Raw genomic sequence first — 12,119 nt, forward strand, 5'->3', positions numbered from 1 at the left:
TTTTTGCATTCTGAAAATAATTGTTACAAGATCATCAATCTCCTGTTAACTTTCCAGTTATGGTAATGGGTTTTCAGAGTGTTGTGAAATGTTTCCACAAACATATTGGTATTAGTGCTGGCATGAGGAAAATGTCTAAAGCACATAGCCCATTTATTACACTTACTTGATAACTATAACTTCAACTTACTCAATTGATCATAGGAAGTCATCAATATGAGCTTTTTTTTACCATTTTACTGAATTTTCTATACATAGAAAAATAAGTTTTTCTATAAATTCCTTGTATGGAATACAACTATGGTTGGAGAACTGTGGTATATAAGAGTAGACTCTCGTTAATATGAACAACGTTATTACGAAGTTCTCGCTTTTACGAAGCAAATCGTTGGTCCCGACGAAAAGGCCTATCCAAGCTATAGGAAAAGAGACGTTATTACAAAACTTTCGTTTTTACGAAATTACGAACCTCAGTCCCGGTCCTGGTAGTTACAAAATGAACTTTATTACGAAGTACCACGCATAAGCTATGGCATTTAGATGGATATTCACTACGCTAAGTTTTAATAATCTCGCCACGTTTAAGTTGTTCTCATGTACTGTGACCGAGAGCGTCATTTATGGTTATTTCTTCACCATTCGCGCAGCGTCATATAACGAACTTCATTCCTTGGGAATCATGGTGACAGACTCACAGCTCGTAAATTTGATGTACAGTTAGTTCTCTTCCTTCGCACATTCGATTTACGAACTTGCGGACATGAAAGCATTAAAAAATTTCGAATTTGGTGCCTTTTGATTTAGCCGTTGCTAACCCGTGCGGCGTAGAGGAAATCGTACTCTGGGAATAATCTGAACAGTATCATTCATTCCGGTGTGAAGTTAGGAACTGTTCAGCGATTCGCCCGTTGTTCCTTGCCGCGGAGAGCGATTTTTTCGGCTCCGGTTGCGTTGCACGCCCAGCTAGATCAATTCGTCACAATCGTGAGTTAGCGCACGATTGTTGTGAAGTGTTGCATTCTGCATCATAACCGTACTCCTCGATGCCTTGCATACAGTACGACCGGTCCGATGACGGCACAATAGGAGGTGCGGATAACCCTTCGCCAGCACGGTTTGCAGGCAATCGCTGTCCCCCAAACGCACCTCACACATGCCTAGTCATGCAACGTTGTCAAATGCATACAGAGCAGCGAAATAAGCCTGATCCACTAAAACATGCCCTTTCTTCAAATCCCCAAAACAAGTGATTCTTCCACTGGGTCCTTCACGCTCGTCGTCCTTTCCGTCTCCATTCTTCACGGAGGCCCTTATAGGCGTCTCACTTTCTCACCTGGCAACACTGCCCAGACGTAGACTATTCTGCATGTCATCGGACAACTCTCGGCGGCCGGACCGTAGGTTTATCAACTTAGGAACAAGGTCTTGGAACGCATCTAGTTCGTAAATCGGACTTACTGTACTCGGGAGGATATCAACCCTCGATTACGTCATGCCGCATGCCTTAAACTGAAACGATTTTTCCTGTTTATATATATTTCCAGGTAATTTAATCGCATTTATCACGTACGGTTTTTTCGACGATTCCTAAGAGAAACGTTCATACGAACTTCGTTATTACATACCTCCGGGCTATCGGTCCGATGAACTTCGCAATAACGAGAGTCTACTGTAACTCAATTTTTCCTGCTTCTAGGAAATTATATTGGTAGGTATCTGTTCTTGTTTATTTAGATCAGTACAACACGAAGAAGAAGTTAGGTGTTTGGTTTTCATGTTCACGTGGAAAGGTACATGATAGAGTAAATGTATTTCAGATGTATTTCAGGGCTTCAGTTCTTCCTCCTGTGCATATAACATTAGCAGAGCTCTATGGTATTCTTTCCATTTAGGTCAGACTTGGACCATTACTAATATCTGGAAACATTGCCAAAGAACAATTCTACTTTAACATGCTATAAACAGTAAACCACCTCTTTCATAATAAATTAATCCATATTTAAATCTTTGCGACCCATTGTATTTAAATGAGTACCACTTGCTAGTTTAGTCAGTACATGAGAATTATTAGCCCATGTATAAAAAGAAAATGACTTCATATACAGTACACTCCCGATTATCCAGGCTAATGATGGGGAGAGACGGCACGAATAATCGGAAAACACGGATAACCTAAACTTTTACTTAAATGTCTGGTAATGTTCATAATTTACGTAAAAAACAATATAATATTATTTATGCAGGTATTCTGTTAGTTAAGAGTGCTTCCCGGACTCAATGAGAGCTTTCTTCGCCAGTTCTCGATCTTTTTAGCGGCGATAAGATTGTTGTGCTTGTATTAATTATGCTCTATATAAGGCCTGGTTTCGAAAACCATACATCCGTGGCTGTGTGATCACGGATGCAGTAAAGTGGTTTGAACGAATGCTTCAAAACCGCTACTCGACGACGGATATTACTTTCAGGCACCGCGCCATTTATGTTAGTTGCGTCTCGCACAAGTTGCCCAGATTGCAACTGCTGCGGGACGTGTATCCCAAGGTCGGTAAAGGAGTATCCGTGATCACGGAGCGCGGCCGTGCATTGCGAGGTTTGGAAAATAGGAACACGGTGATCCCGTCAATGCAGCTAGCGCGCGATCGATTCCGTTTTACGTAGGGGATTGTAACGGAAATAATAAGCATGGTGTATCCTCGCATTAATGCAGTAATTCCGATGATTTTGCGTCCGATTGTATTTTTTTTTAACATATAGCAGAAAAAAATGAGCAAGAGTGACAATCATGCACGGATAATCCGCAACCCAAATAAACCGTAGCCGGATAATCGGGAGTGTGCTGAACTAACAGTACAAATAAAGGTTTGCCCAGAAAAAGACTGGAACTCTTAAAAGCACGTGGAAACACAGTATAATTCTATCAATGATGTCAGTGTATGAGGAAAATATTTGCCATTAAGCCTGTGGTATTTATCACACTGTTGTATGGCTTTCAAAACTGATTTTATTAGTTTGAATTATTATTTCAGTTATATTAACTGGTCCAACAATGAGATTTCATGAAACCAAAATCGCTATATGATGCTATGAATAGTTTTTATGCAGTACTTAATATGCTGTTTGCATTTTCACTCCCGTAAATTTCTTTAGTAAGAGTAATTATCCTAAATGATTCATCCCTGCTCTCAAAATTTGGATCACTCAAAATAAAATTTACCATTAAACCTTTAAAAAATGGTGATCGAACTGAGTACATGACATTCAATCACCTCATCAAGAGATAGTAATAGGTGATCATTAGACCATTAGGTAATTCTTTTGGCCTCATGTTACCAGGGGTGTAGCTAGGACAGGCGCAGCAAGGAGGAGTTTTGGGGATAAACCCCTCCCCCAGATTTCAGAGAAATTTTTCAATTTAATCCATTTTACTTAATTGCATTAATATTACTTATAGAATAGTGTAAGGATTAATAAAATATCCATCCGAAAGTGGTAAAACTCGCCATTTATCTGAAAAATTTTCTAGGGGAGGGCCCCCGCCTACCTCCCTCTTATCCTAGTGGGTATTCCATACCCTCAGATCCCTCAGTGTTAGTTGCGCCTATAACATCCCCTTGCCTAATTCCTGACTGGGCACCTGAGCTAGAATGGTGTTCGGGGTACAGTGGTGGAACCCTCTGGGGAAAATGTGAACATTTTTATCTCTAAAATTGACATGTTATGTATTTTGCTTCACAAAAATAATAGTCAATATTAGTTTTGCTTCCTAGTATTGGTGGCATTGAATTAATTTGTTTTATAGGTTAATATTTTTCTGCTAAAACTAATGCTTTTGGGGGAGGGGGGGCAAGAGACCTTCCTGGCTATGCCTCTGCATGTAACTCATGAGAAAATTAATATTATTCCTTCAAGAATGCAGTTGAATTTGTGTCCCCACTTCTTAACAAAACATTTAAAATAGCTCTCCATATTATCTTTAACAAGTCTCTAGATACTGGCATAATTCCTAGCTCCTCCAAAAAAGCAATTGTGATACCTGTGTGTAAAAACGTTAACACTGTTAAAAAAAATGAAAAAGTGGCAAGTCACTGCGCAATCAGACTTATGTACAAAGGCACAGTCAAACTTGTGTCCTATAAAGCAGTGAATTCCTTGGACGCATTCGATAATGCATGGACACGAGATGACAAAATAGCCTCCTTCTAATCCCAAGCTCACATTCTCACAATTTTATGCCATATTGAAAATTAATGCAGTTCTAGCCTGCGCAATTACGTGCCCCATGTAAAGCAGCCTTTAGTGATTGTAGACCATCATTACTCAGTCAGTTTTTGCCAAAGTGTTTGAAAACCTGATTACTGATTAAGGGCAAGGATTTAGGTGCAGTATTTCAACTACTAGGTACAAACCTTTTTGCTTTTTCAGCTCTTTGTAGCTACAGATCTTACTGATCATTTTCAGGTAGAGTGTATTGTGATTTTTCCAAATGCATTCAATAAAGTTTATCATTTTTCTATCAGCAGCAAAACTGACAACCAATGGAATATCTGGTCCCATGCTATAAGTCAAAGAGAGGACTAGCAAATAAAATCCAGAATGCAGAACCATCACAATTTTATGCAATATCTGCTTTTCCACAGGGCTCCCACCTGGGACCACTTCCTTTATTACTGTTTGTGAATGATAATTATCATGGATTTTCCATAGAGTCCATTAATGGAGAATGGTCTTTAAATCTGAGAAAGCACTCCATCTCCGCTGTTGACTTTAAAATCTTGTATTCCATTGATTCACATAGTGCAGTGTCAGCGGTAATACTACATGATGTCATTGACCTTCAGCAACGGTTAGCTTCTCTTTCTGCTTTGTAGTACAATAATAATTTATTGCAGATAAGCATCATTAAATGTAGTGTACTTACCTTTTGTAAATGGAAACCCTTTTTTTTTAAATATACTAATTACCTGTACAAACTAACATTAGAGACAGATATTGATTCAACCGTAAGCAAATAAATATTCGAGTCCCTTGGTTTCACATGAAAGCATTGTAAGGATTACAACAAAAATTCTCAGTTACCCTTTTCTGAATGTCAACATAGACAGATATGCAACTGAATACTTTACATTGGTATGAGGTCCTTGATATCTCAAATGTGTAGCCAATTTGAAAAGGTACTGAAGAATTTTTAAAACAGTTGCATTAGTATATATGATTAACAGAAAGAAAAAATTATTTACTGGTTCAGATTTATTATCATAAATATACAGGTTAACAATTTTTATTCAAGATCTAAAAGCTTATTTTACATATATTAGTTGTATTTGTTATTTTTTGTCAAAGTTTTGGAGAGCAAGAGATTAAAACATTAACTTTGCTTCAAAAGTGTTCCACTGATGATATAACAAGAAATGTATACCTATGTATTAATAAGAATTGAAAATTATCTTACAATGATGAAAATAAAGATAAATGCCTCATGAGCAAAATGTTCATCAGGGATGTTACCCCAAGTTTACATGAAATATTTAAACTGATATATTCCTCAAACATGTTTACACATAGTCAAATAATATAAAAACCATACCACTTTATGATTTTGAGACATGTTTTGATCTAGTCACGACATAATGTAAAAAGTCAATAAATATCGACATGAAGATGTTCACCAAAAATGTTAACCCAAACGTTCTGAAACCAAAATACCTCCCAGTGCTTAGGTTTGCATCAAACAAGCGTTCTACTTGTGATAAAACAAGAAATGCTTACCTGCTTATCATTCAAAATTAAATTTTTTCCCTACAATGTTGAAAATCTAGATGAATGCCTTGTAAGGTTGGTTCAACAGAAATGCTACCCCAAGTTCACATAAAATATTTACACTGACAAGTACATGTTTACACATAGTTAGGTAATATAAAAAACAAACCACTTTATCATTACGAGACACATTCTATTAACGAAATAATGTAAAGGGTCAAAAATACCGGCATGAAGATGTTCATCAATAATGTTAACCTAACCTTTCTGAAACCAAAATAACTCCCATTGCTTTAATTTGTATCAAAAAAGCGTTCTAGTTGTATAATAACACGATATGTTTACCTATTTATTATTCACTATTGAATTTTTACTCCACAACGATGAAAATAGAGATAAATGCCGCATAAGAAAATTGTTCATCAGAAATGTTACCCCAAGTTCACATCGAATATTTACACTGATGCATTCCTCAAACATGATTTCCCATAGTAAGATGACATCAAAACCAAGCCACTTTATCATTACGAGACACATTCTAGTCATTAAATGATGTAAAATGCCAATAAATACCGACATGAGGATGTACACCAAAAATGTTAACCCAAACTTTCTGAAACCAAAATAACTCCCATTGCTTTAATTTGCATTAAATATGCGTTCTAGTTGTATAATAACACGATATGTTCACCTATTTATTATTCACTATTGAATTTTTACCCCACAATGATGAAAATAGAGATAAATGCCGCGTAAGCAAATAGTTCATCAGAAATGTTACCCCAAATTCACATCGAATATTTACACTGATACATTACTCAAAGATGATTGCCAATAGTTAAATGACATCAAAACCAAGCCACTTTATCATTACGAGACACATTCTAGTCATTAAATGATGTAAAATGCCAATAAATACCGACATGAATATGTACACCAAAAATGTTAAGCTAAACTTTCTGAAACTAAAACAACTCCCATTGCTTTAATTTGCATCAAAAAAGCGTTCTAGTTGTATAATAACACGACATGTTTACCTATTTATTATTCACTATTGAATTTTTACTCCACAACGATGAAAATAAGGATGAATGCCGCATAAGAAAATTGTTCATCAGAAATCTTACCCCACGTTCACATCGAATATTTACACTGATGCATTCCTCAAACATGATTTCCCATAGTAAGATGACATCAAAACCAAGCCACTTTATCATTACGAGACACATTCTAGTCATTAAATGATGTAAAATGCCAATAAATACCGACATGAGGATGTACACCAAAAATGTTAACCCAAACTTTCTGAAACCAAAATAACTCCCATTGCTTTAATTTGCATTAAGTATGCCTTCTAGTTGTATAATAACACGATATGTTCACCTATTTATTATTCACTATCGAATTTTTACTCCACAACGATGAAAATAAGGATAAATGCCGCATAAGAAAATTGTTCATCAGAAATGTTACCCCAAGTTCACATCGAATATTTACACTGATACATTACTCAAACATGATTGCCAATAGTAAGATGACATCAAAACCAAGCCACTTTATCATTACGAGACACATTCTAGTCATTAAATGATGTAAAATGCCAATAAATACCGACATGAAGATGTACACCAAAAATGTTAACCTAAACTTTCTGAAACTAAAATAACTCCCATTGCTTTAATTTGCATTAAATATGCGTTCTAGTTGTATAATAACACGATATGTTCACCTATTTATTATTCACTATTGAATTTTTACTCCACAACGATGAAAATAAGGATAAATGCCGCATAAGAAAATTGTTCATCAGAAATGTTACCCCAAGTTCACATCGAATATTTACACTGATACATTACTCAAACATGATTGCCAATAGTAAGATGACATCAAAACCAAGCCACTTTATCATTACGAGACACATTCTAGTCATTAAATGATGTAAAATGCCAATAAATACCGACATGAGGATGTACACCAAAAATGTTAACCCAAGTTCACATCGAATATTTACACTGATATATTCCTCAAACATGATTGCCCATAGATAGATGACATCAAAACAAAACCACTTAATGATTTAGAGACACATTCTATTCACGAAATAATGTAAAAGGTGATTGATACCGGCATGAAGATGTTCATCAAAAATGTTAACCGAAACGTTCTGAAACTAAAGTCACTCTCGGGGCCTAATTGTGAATCAAACAATAATATAATAACGGTTTCCAATTGATGTGTACTTTTCTCTGGAGCTGTATAATTTGCCTTCTTTATAGTTTTCATTAACAGGAGCACGTATTTCGAATCCGATTTCAGGTTCGGATTAGTACCACTGTGGCGCGGTGGCGCTGTGTTCTCCAAAAGAAAGGGATATTTCCGCTTGTAGTTACTCATTTGTTTTTTTGATTCCAAATATCAGCATAGGGGCGCTGTCTCCGATGTACGTGAAAAATGTATACCATACCTCCGATCACAGATATATACAATATTGATATATATACATATATATATATATATATTGTGACGGAACAGGCCCGTTTCCCTGCCAGCCCGTCGACCCGTCTCAGCCCTCACGCTCCCGAGTGTTACCCCCTCCTTTTCTTCCCCGACAGCTCGCCACTCCGAAATCTGGTTTCGGTAGAATGTGATTTTGGGAAAAATATTGCAGAAAAATACGATCTTAGATCGTTTATTAGGGCGCCACCCAAAACCGCGGCCCACGAACTAGCTTTGCCGGTAGAAGCAAGGACGTTCCAAACTCCCAGGATTAAATAATTGTTAATACGGGTGGACAATATGACAATGCGGACACTGGTTGTTTGACTCACGCACGGACAAGGGTTTGAGGATCCGACGAATGAACACTGACCTTTTACATTATGCACAAAAATCACCATTTATTATTGAGACTTTGGCGAAAACAACGAAAAACCATCAACGCACTGATGAAAAATCACCCTTGAACAATACTAAGCCTAATCTACAAACTAATGATGGATGAATGAACACAAGCAAAAAGATGAAATACCCTTGATGACACAAAGAAATAAGAATTGAAAAGCCATTACATGTTCCTCGTCTGCCTCCTGGAAAGACGGGAAATTATGATACATTAAATTGCCCTTATTTACGGGCGTAAGACGTGCAATCAATAGTCCTTTTCTGTTCAATTAACTATTTAAAAACTCGGTGCAGTTATTGACTTTTTGCAGTCTCGCATGAACTCTTGCGAAAGTGACTTGATTGGTCTTTACATGAATCACCGGTATTTGGATGAAGTAGACGGACTTTAGAGTGGTAATCTTTACCCTCTTGGTACTGCTTGAAGCACTTGGGAATGTGATAATACGGGAATAATTACTGGAGATTGATACTTATGGGCATGGCAGTCTGTGGTTCCCGACGACTCCGTCGCCAGCGATTCGGGGAGCTTTTTGGCTGCTCCGGATGAAAACGGCCCACAAGCGCAGCGACGGCCTCACTTTTGGCACAGATGTCGCCTTCTCAAACGCCTGGGCCAGCACCTTTATCCGTGCTCCGGAATCAGAAACTGCTCCACTTCCCCCGGTCGCTCTCCGTCACACACCTCTGCAATCACAGCCGTTGCCTTTCTTGGGTCTCCTTCCCTCTCACAGCTGAGCATTGACTGCCAGCTCCCAATTATGTGCTCTCTCTCTCTGCTGGTACCTCGAGACAGGCTTGTCTCCCTCTCGACCAACAGACCAGTACCGTGTCCGTTCACCAACTGACTTCATCCCCACTTCTCCTCCTACCACGTAACCTCGCTATTCCCGATTTTTCCGTTACGGAAAGCTGACACACGTCACTCACTTTGAATTTTAGCCAATCACGTCACTGCACAAGTGGCGTGATCGCCTTACATCCTATGGGTACAATTGAATGGGAACTAAAACCATGGTATTTTACCGTCTTATACTACATGAAGGTCAGAGTCACTTCGCCCGATCCACGTAATCTTCCACGGGGAAGATCGTAGCCGCGTGAGGCGCGCTGACATGGGACGAAAAGAAAAATATCGTGACCACCCGTCACAATATACATACATATATTGTATATATCTGTGCCTCCGATCTCTAAAATTCTGCTCAATCGGTGTGGTCGTGTCGGAGTGAAGTCGGAGTCAGTGCGCAGCGCGCCATTACAATGCGTGTAATTTCTGGCCGCAACGACCGCTGAGTCGGAGACGACCAAATTCAAAAATTTTGGTCGGACGACTCGGGTCCGACCAACAGGTCGCACTTGGCCTAGCGCGCGTCGCTCCATCTGTTGCAATGCGGTCGTGTGCCGCAGGTCGTGGTCGCGCTTGTGCGGGCCTTCCCTTGGACTTGAGACTGATCCCCTTGATTGTAACATTCGAGCCGTTTTCATTCCGACGTCGGCTGCCGAGGGGAAACAAGGGAGGAATGGGACAGTTCAAATTTCCCTCTCTTGATTTAAGCTGTTTAGCTCTTGCTTTTCTCACATGTATGAGAAGCAGCAGCTACATTTCCTCCGAAAATGACTCCTGGCTCACATCACTGATTGTGAGTTAAGAAGAGGATATTGGTTTTCACAACAATTTTGGAAACTTTCGTGAGATGCTTTAGATTTCTACCATTTTAATTATGTCTTTCTCTCGCTGGAAGCACTGATGAAAATGCATGCCCTTTTCGTTTATAACTGGTAATTTAAATTACATTTGGTTGTTTTTAAAACCTAATAATACATGTAAAATACAAAATGGCCCTTACGGGAGGTCTGGAATGTCATATAGGTATGTGGGAGGAATGTGACATTGTCCCACTCCTTCCAAGCACAATTTTTTAAAAGTTTTATTTTATAAGGCATTTTAATTTTAAGTATTAGGTAATTATGCCTAATAAGTAACACTGGACGGCATGAAAATCGGCCCTGACACCATTCCTGCTAATTCTAAGATAAAATGACCTCCTAAATCCGAATATGAACTCCATTTTTCCCCATCACCCACCATTTCCGGGGGAGCTTCCCTCCAATTTTTATCACTTTTTCGGTCATTTGGAGGAATTCAAAGGATGAATTTAGCATTTAAATATTTACTAGGGGTTTTGAGGGGTGCAAAGTAAAAAAAATTAATATTTATGGTAAGGAGGTAGATTTGGGGGGAATTAGCCTCCGTTAATTGTATAAAAACGCATTGAGAATGATCAATTTTGTCATTTATTCGCAAATTTTTGGGTATTTTCTAGATTTTCCAGGTTCCATTTCACACCATCTTCCCCCGAATGATGAAAATATGTCGGTATGTAAGTGACCTCAGCGACCAGAAGAAAGCCTTCCTGCTATACATAAAGGGGACGACTGACATGATAGGAAATATCCTAAGAAAATTCCACATAAAGACAATCTTCTCTCCTCAAGTGTAGGCAAAACGTCGCTTAAAAACCGTCAAGGATAGATCTCCACTGCAACCTACTCGCAAACCTGAATATGCGTGTGATTAATACCCTCGCGGAAATTTGTTCCTCAGATCAAATCTGCTAGGTGAGTGAGTGAATTTATTTTCTTTCAAATCCACAACAAGTGGAAGGGGTGTACCGAATCCCTTGCCAGACCTGCGGGAAGAATTGCATCGGCGAAACAGGAAGATAACATAAACACGCCCAGAGGAGCACGAGAGAGCGATTCGACGGGGGCAGTCAGCGAAGTCCGCGGTAGCCGAACACGCCGCGCTTGGCCACACAATCGACCTCAAGAAAGCCAAAATCCTTGCCAAAGTAAAAGGTTTTAAACAGAGACTCACTAATCAGGGAAGCCATTGAAATCTCTAAAGAGGGGAAGAACAATTTCAAAAGGGACACCGGCATTAAAATAAGCCGTACTTGGCAACCCGTAGTGAGAATAAACAAACAATAACCCACTCCTCCAACCTCCCGCTCCCCTCCTCCCACCACCTGACGCAGATACCTATGTAAAATAATATTAATTACCAACTCTTCAGAATCCCTTGAGAAAGCGGCCAGCATCGGTGGGGAAACGTTGGGGCCATCCAAGAATTGACGCGGCGACATAGCCCAAAAGTTTTTATTTATATATAACTAAAGGGCACAGCCGAATAAGAGGGTGAAAAGTCCCCCCTCCGGGATTTTTCCCTTACTTGGGGTATGCGATTTGGGATCAAATAGGACAAACCTCCCCACAGTTCCCGCCCGCTAGAGGCCCACTAGGGTCGGCCGAAAATACGATTTTAATTATATTAAAATCGTATTTTCGTAAAATTAGGTACACATTAACATGAAATACAGAACACATTAAAGCATTTCTAAAATGAATACTAAGCTTACCGATAATGATTTTTCTTGGCGCCCAAATGCACGAAAATT

Source organism: Ischnura elegans, chromosome 2 (genome assembly GCF_921293095.1).
Source record: "Ischnura elegans chromosome 2, ioIscEleg1.1, whole genome shotgun sequence".
In the NCBI taxonomy this organism is placed as follows: domain Eukaryota; kingdom Metazoa; phylum Arthropoda; class Insecta; order Odonata; family Coenagrionidae; genus Ischnura; species Ischnura elegans.